We start from the raw sequence: 7,664 nt of genomic DNA, 5'->3' as shown, positions 1-7,664 counted from the left end.
TGTTGATGATTGTTGTAATGATATAGATAAAATGTGAACTTGTACAAGTTTTCATATGCTAGCTAATAATTAATAGGCTCCAGGCTGCTACCCTTGATCTTTACCAACTCTGCCATCCTCAAATTTTCTAGTGTGCTGAACATGGTCAGTTCTTTTAGGGATACTTCAGGTTCCACTGCTCCCCTTAGTAGTCTTTTTACTATTTTGTTGCCTTTTTGTAAATCCCCTCCAAATTCCCTTGCATTCTGCCCAATGAGACCGAGGTGGGCCATACTCACAGAATGATTGTGCTATATTTATAAATTATATTGTCTGGAACATATTCCCTGACTTCATATCCCACTGACAAATTAGGATTCAAATAATGGCAGTATGTCTCTGCTCTACAGTAAGTGTACGCATGCAGGAAAGTCTTTGTGTTGTGATTGTCATAACATGTTTTGTCGTTTTCATGTCTTTTGTCGTTTATACCAGACATCCATTCTGTACCCCAATCAGTAATATATTCAAGATGCAACTGGACAGCTTGGAATATCTCTTATTTTCTAGAAAAGATAATTTATTTAAATCATGGGGTGGTTAGATGCACGGACTAAATCAAAAGTTAGTTTGAAAGTCTGAAGAGCAGGGTAGTTGTAGATAATGTGATTGACTGTTTCCATCTCTCCAAGGCTACAAATGAATGTGAGTAAAAGTTTCGTTTACAAAGTTCCAGAATTTCTTTCTTTCTCTTCAAAAGCTGGAGAGTAGTCATTAGGGAGACATTATATTTAGATTCACATCCATCTCTACCACTCAATCATCTTTCTCAGAATCGGAAAATATTAAAACCCTTTGTGATCTTAGAGGTCACAGTCATAATAACTGTTTGCTACTCTTCAACTGAATGCATATAGGCTATTTTTAAAAAAATAAGATTTTTTTTTTTTAAAAGTGATTAATCATGAAAACTGGAACTGGCTTGGAATTTAAAAACTGGCATAAGATTTCATTTTTTTTTTTCATTTTAGGCCAATGATCTTGGATGACATATCAATTGTTTCAACCAAGGACCTCTTTGCTAACTGGATCTTTTCTTCAAACTTCACATGCGATCACCTCCAAACTTGGTGAGTCTTTCCGTACTATTCAAGACGTTCTCTCTGTAAAATGTCATTTAGATGTCACAGCTTGATGCTTAATTTTATCTCTTCCTGCTGATTTTTAAATAGATAGATAGAATAGAATTCTTTATTGGCCAAGTGTGATTGGACACACAAGGAATTTGTCTTTGGTGCATATGCTCTCAGTGTACATAAAAAGACAAGATACATTTGTTAAGAATCATAAGGTACAACAACACTTAATTATAGTCATAGGGTACAAATAAGCAATCAAACCATACTAAGAAACAATCAGTATAAATCATAAGGATACAGCAACAAGTTACAGTCATAAGTGGGAGGAGGTGGATGATAGGAACGATAAGAAGATTAATAGTAATAGTAATACAGCAGAGGTGGATTTCAGCAGGTTCTGACCAGTTCTGGAGAACCGGTACCGGAATTTTTGAGTAGTTTGGAGAACCAGTAGTAAAAATTCTGACTGGCCCTGCCCCCATCTATTCTCTGCCTCCCAAGTCCCAGCTGATCGGGAGGAAATGGGGATTTTGCAGTAACCTTCCCCTGGATTGGGGAGGGAATTGAGATTTTACAGTATCCTTCCCCTGGAGTGGGGTGGGAATGGAGTAAAATCTTACAGATTTTACAGTATCCTTCCCCTGCCACGCCCACCAAGCCATGCCCATCAAGCCATGCCCACCAAGCCCCACCCACAGAACCGGTAGTAAAAATTTTTGAAACCCACCATTGTAATTCAGACTTTGAATAGTTTGACAGTGTTGAGGGAATTATTTGTTTAGCAGAGTGATGGCGTTCGGGAAAAAACTGTACCTGTATCTTTTCAGATAGGGAGTGTGAAGCAATATGTTCTGTTGTCTTTTTCCAGTTTGCTGGAGGAAAAAATGAAGCTCTGATCATTGGAAAGTCTCTGGGTTTACTCTCAGAGAAGTAGGTCAAGAATCCATGAAAGATCCTTCTTTTCTCCAGAACTAGAAGAACATAAATCAGGAAGAGACTGGGTTAGCAACTCCCAAACTCTGCATAGTAAAGCCACAAGGAGGCCACAAGACCCTTCCCTTCATGTACTTAAAATATGCTACAACTGTAGAATTACGCCCACTATATTTCTTTTGTCTTGATCCCAACCTGTAAGTGAGACAGGCTAAATTGTTTTTAACCACAAGGATGTTAAAATAAGATTTTCGCCTTTGTTTTCACTTCATCCAGGGATGTGTGCAATCTATTAGGTTTTGGATACCTTATTCCCTTGGAGGAAAATCAGATGACTACAGTAGTTTGAAATAGAGATAATAGTGAGCAATAATAGAAGTCCACATTTCATGCAAGTATAATTTTCTGTTGATTCAAGGACAGGTGTGTAGGAAGAAATATCCTTCTGGATTCAGCTCCAAGTGGGGAAAAAGACACTGGAAACATGGAGACTGCTTGGAAAGATGGTTTAATGGTGGACAGGATCACATGGCTTGAGTTCCTGAACAGAAAAGGGAACGAGACACAGTGAGTCCCCGGGTTTTATGCCCTCTCTGGCTTTGAATTTCCTGGGGCCCAGAAAGAGTATCCTGATTGGTTGTCAGACTCCCAGGGGGTGGGGTTCTTAGCTAGCCTTGCTGGCTGATGTAATCTTCCCAGGTGCCATGTGGTGAGTTTCTGTTGCTAGATGGGTCCTATTGTGTTGCAGATGATGGTCCATTGACAAATTGAGTTTCTGTCTCTGGCCCATTGGTGGGGGCAGGAAGATGGGAGTTGCTTCGTCTTTAAAACATGTTTCTCCATTTCTCATCCAGGGAAACATAATATTCTGCCTTTTTAATATTTCCCAAAATATTTCATTCCTCTAGGAAAGGGGTGGGTGCTAACTTCCTACAGGCGGAGAGCACTTCACTCAGTTGTGGGAAAAGTGATAAATCAAATAAATTCAGAAATATTAGGAACAGGAGAGTGACAGCTTTCCTCTATTGCTGGTCTCTTGTTGTTAGCCCCTCAATGTAAACCAGACCAGAAAGTCTACAAGTTCAACTGCAATTATCTTTTATTGATACAGGCTGCAGGAGATCTACGATTGGTTCAAAACTTGTTGAATTTGGTACTCAATGAATTTTGACATGCAAATCCATCTCCTTCCACTTATGACTGTATGACTGTAACTTTGTTGCTTGGATCCTTATGATTTATATTGATATTGTTTCCTGATTGCTTATTTGTACCCTATGACTATCATTAAGTGTTGTACCTTTTGATTCTTGGCGAACGTATCTTTTCTTTCATGTACACTGAGAGTGTATGCACCAAGACAAATTCCTTGTGTGTCCAATCACACTTGGCCAATAAAAAATTCTATTCTATTCTATTCTATTCTATTCTATTCTATTCTATTCTATTCTATTCTATTCTATTCTATTCTATTCTATTCATTTCTATTTCTATTTCTATTTCTATTCTATTTCATATTTTCTTTTCTATTCCATATTTTCTGTTCTGTTCTGTTCTGTTCTATTCTGTTCTATTCTATTCTATTCTATTCTATTCTATTCTATTCTATTCTATTCTATTCTATTCTATTCTATTTCATATTTTCTTTTCTATTCCATATATTCTGTTCTGTTCTGTTCTATTCTATTCCTATTTCTATTCTATTTCATACTTTCTTTTCTTTAATGTTTTTAATTTTTCAATGTTTTTTTATAATTATTTTTAAAAATGTATTGTGAGCCACCCTGAGTCTTCAGAGAGGGGCGGCATATAAATTTAATTAACTATTCTATTCTATTCTATTCTATTCTATTCTATTCTATTCTATTCTATTCTATTCTATTCTATTCTATTCTATTCTATTCTAAATGTTGTCCTGGTCCTGGTTATTTGTTTAGTACTTGAGGTGCAGGGTACAATTTGGTGCTGGCTACTTCGTGACTCATTATCCTTTCTGGATGAAACAAAGGGTCACGGTGATAAGTCACGTGGTTTGTTTGGTACTCATTGTTTTTAATACTCATCACGTCCCCTGGAACCAATTAACGAACAGTACCAAGGTACCACTGTACAGCATATGGCTTATGAGCCACACCTGGCCTGCCAAGCAGACTTGGACAGTCCATTGGCATTTTGTTTTGAAAAATAACCCATCTGAACATCACTACTACCAGGATGGATCTGCCATTATTCCCTAGTTTTTCACAGCCACTTCCACCCTGAAAGACATGCTGCTGGACATCTCCAACACCTTCTGACCTCACCAACCCTGCCAGCTCCATGCTGAACTGCTTATTGGTGTCCCATCTGTGGCCCACAATTATGGTTAAGGCATCAGTGTGATCCTTCCCTCTCTGTGAGTTTTGTCAGCAACAAAATCTTGAAAACTAGTCTAGGTTTTCCCTTCCCTCCTTCACCCTGGGGAGTTAGGGTAGAGCTGGTCTGAGTTTCCCTATAATATTTTCTTTGTTTCCCAGGCTTAAAGCATATTTTATTGCATGTTTTTATAACTATCTCTGCATAGTTTCTCCAAGATCATCTCTTTGGCTCTCTACATTAGCAGCTAGAGTTTCAAATATATATGATTCAGAAGGTATCACTTTTGACATTGCTAAGCACATCCTCCATGAATTGGCCTGTTCTTCTTTTAAAAATGTCAGAATTGACATGATTTTCACAATTTAACTAAGCATTATGGAAGAAGACATATTTCACAGAAGAGAATATTTTTTTAGCTTCACAGTTAAACTGTGGAGTCCTCGGTGCTCTCTGAGTGTGGTTGTTGGTTTGCAGACATTTAATCACCCAACTAGGTAACAATATCAATGTGATTGAATATAAGGTTTATTTCAGGGGTGAAATCCAGCAGGTTCTGACAGGTTCTGGAGAACCGGTAGCGGAAATTTTGAGTAGTTCGGAGAACCGGCAAGTACCACCTCTGGCTGGCCCCAGAGTGGGGTGGGAATGGAGATTTTGCCATATCCTTCCCCCAGGAGTGGGGCGGGGATTTTACAGTATCCTTCCCTTGCCACACCCACCAAGCCACACCATGCCCACCAAGCTATGCCCACAGAACCGGAAGTAAAAAAAATTTGGATTTCACCACTGATTTATTTCCTGTTTATGTACAGTAGTTTGCATTACCAGTGTTGGTGGGAGAGTTTTCTCATTGGTAGTTCTTTGATTAATGTTTAGTTTTCTGCCTGATGGTTTGCCTGGTGTTATGGGTGTTGGCTATTGGAGAGAATGCGTTCTGGTCTTTTTGTTCTTTCTTAGTTTTTTTATTGTCTCTTTTGAATAGTGTGTAAATATGATTTATCTCTATGTGCCTCTTGATGGCTGATTTGTCTGAATGCCAAACTTCCAGGAATTCCCTAGCATCTTTGGATTTAGCTTGGTCGAGGATGTTCATAGTTTTCCAGTTGAAAATATAGTTGTCCGTGTGTTTGCAATTAAGGAGTTTTTGTCATGTCTTCTGACTGCTCATTGTTATTCGTGGAAGCATTGTGGTATTCTTCTGCCTGCCTGTCCTATATAGTGGCTGTTATAATCCTTACACTATATATTGTAGATGACATACTTCTTCATATAGATCCTGAATCTCATTGCATTTCATTTCTGTGGACCACCCAGAGTTCTAAAACTGTGACAGAGAAAGGTAAAACATTACTCTTTCTACATTTTTCGTACTGGACCATGGAGATCATTATTCCCCTCTCTACTTTTGCTCCAAACTACCATATCCAGGGTTCTAATCTTACATGGTAGCCTTTTAGCACCTAATAATAATTTTTTTGCATGATGGATCTTTGACGTGGTGTGTACTGCTTGTTGCTCTATTTCAGATGGAATGTGACTTGAATCACCCTGCTCAGTAAGAGAAACTTACATGGGGTATTCCTGTTAGATATGCAGTTTCCTGGGTTTCTTGGTGACCCGGCATGACTAGATATTTCCAACTGTAATGTTCCACAGAGATAACTTCTTGGCAGTAGGATGGGAGGACTTCTCATATGATTTTTATGTACCCTGGGAGCATATGCACTAAAGACAAATTCCTTGTGTGTCCAATCACACTTGGCCAATAAAGAATTCTATTCTATTCTGTTCTGTTCTGTTCTGTTCTGTTCTGTTCTATTCTATTCTATTCTATTCTATTCTATTCTATTCTATTCTATTCTATTCTATTCTATTCTATTCTATTCTATTCTATTCTATTCTATTCTACTCTACTCTACTCTACTCTACTCTACTCTACACTTCTATCGTATCGTATCGTATCGTATCGTATCGTATCGTATCGTATCGTATCCTATCCTATCCTATCCTATCCTATCCTATCCTATCCTATCCTATCCTTGTTGTCGTTGTTAGTTGCAAAGTCGTGTCCGACCCATCGTGACCCCATGGACAATGTTCCTCCAGACTTTCCTGTCCTCTACCATCCTCTGGAGTCCATTCAAGTTCACACCAACTGCTTCAATGGCTCCATCCAGCCTCCTCATTCTCTGTTGTCCCCTTCTTCTTTTGCCCTCAATATTTCCCAGCATTAGGCTCTTCTCCAGTGAGTCCTGTCCTGTCCTGTCCTATCCTATCCTATCCTATCCTATCCTATCCTATCCTATCCTATCCTATCCTATCCTATCCTATCCTATCCTATCCTATCCTATCCTATCCTAAAAATATATGAGATTCTCTTTCTGTGTCCTCTGGGTCGCAACTAAGCATGGAGAGTTAGGAAATATTGCAACTTACGCACTGCGTCCCAACAACTTCCCATATGACTGACTCATTGGCTGCCCTTCTAGTCTGGTGAGGTTTTGTAGATGTTTTGTTTGATCCTCCTCTGATCCTTCAGACTGACTTGCCCACTAATCAGGGATGCTTCTTCAGAGGATGGAGGGGAGGGGGGCATTCCTTCTCTTCATGTCTCAGACCACATGTGATTATTCCTCCCGAATGCCTATCTCTCTGGGTATTGTGACATCTACAAAGAAACCACAATAAAAGTTCTTAACATACAATGCTTTTTTTTTTTTGCAATGTAATGCAATGAATGTATACCCCCAACGCAGACCCTTAACCGATGCTATGAATCTTGTCTTCCCAGTTCCCAAGCACTTCTACTCTTTCTGCCAGTAGTATGGAGATCAATTGCACCCTGGTTGATCACAGGGGAACATGAAATGAAAGCTCCCTCCCTTTGACCCTCAACTCAGCTCAAGCCACCCTCAGTAACAGATACCGGGGAGGGGGGGAACAACCCCAAAATAAAACAAATAGACACATTGAGATGCAATCTGGCCCTAAGATAGTGGTTCAGTTGGTTTCATTGGCATCAACATACATTGTACTCATAGATTTGAACTCCTTGCAGTGAACTTCAACAGTTCTACTCCATCTGAATTTATGTTTATTTTCTTGTGTCAAGCTATACATATTTAGTTCCTGTGCTCCCAGATGTTCGTGGATTTCAGCAAGCCTTCAGTCCCTTTTTTAATTTCATCTGGTAAATCAGAGTATGTGATTTTTCTCTATGGTGAGGGTCACAGAGGTCTTGGACTGGGATTCCAG

General features: G+C 39.1%; 1 long non-coding RNA gene across 2 annotated transcripts; it reads right to left on the bottom strand.

Annotated features, from left to right (window-relative positions):
• Positions 1 to 530: 530 nt before the first annotated feature.
• Positions 531 to 7,003, bottom strand: LOC117668442 (uncharacterized). 2 transcript variants are annotated; one of them, XR_004592295.3, is made up of 3 exons: positions 6,846 to 7,003; positions 1,932 to 2,089; positions 531 to 1,196 (listed from the first exon to the last, which is right to left on the bottom strand). It is a non-coding gene; the product is annotated as an uncharacterized LOC117668442 (long non-coding RNA). The 2 variants fall into 2 exon arrangements; XR_004592296.3 differs by lacking the exon at positions 6,846 to 7,003 and adding an exon at positions 5,980 to 6,087 and having other exon boundaries at positions 795 to 1,196.
• Between the last annotated feature and the right edge of the window lie 661 nt (positions 7,004 to 7,664).

This window comes from Pantherophis guttatus, chromosome 3 (genome assembly GCF_059756535.1).
Source record: "Pantherophis guttatus breed Tessera chromosome 3, ASM5975653v1, whole genome shotgun sequence".
Lineage (NCBI taxonomy): Eukaryota > Metazoa > Chordata > Lepidosauria > Squamata > Colubridae > Pantherophis > Pantherophis guttatus.
The sequence above is the reverse complement of the archived record's forward strand: the minus strand, read 5'-3'. Positions and strand labels throughout refer to the sequence as shown.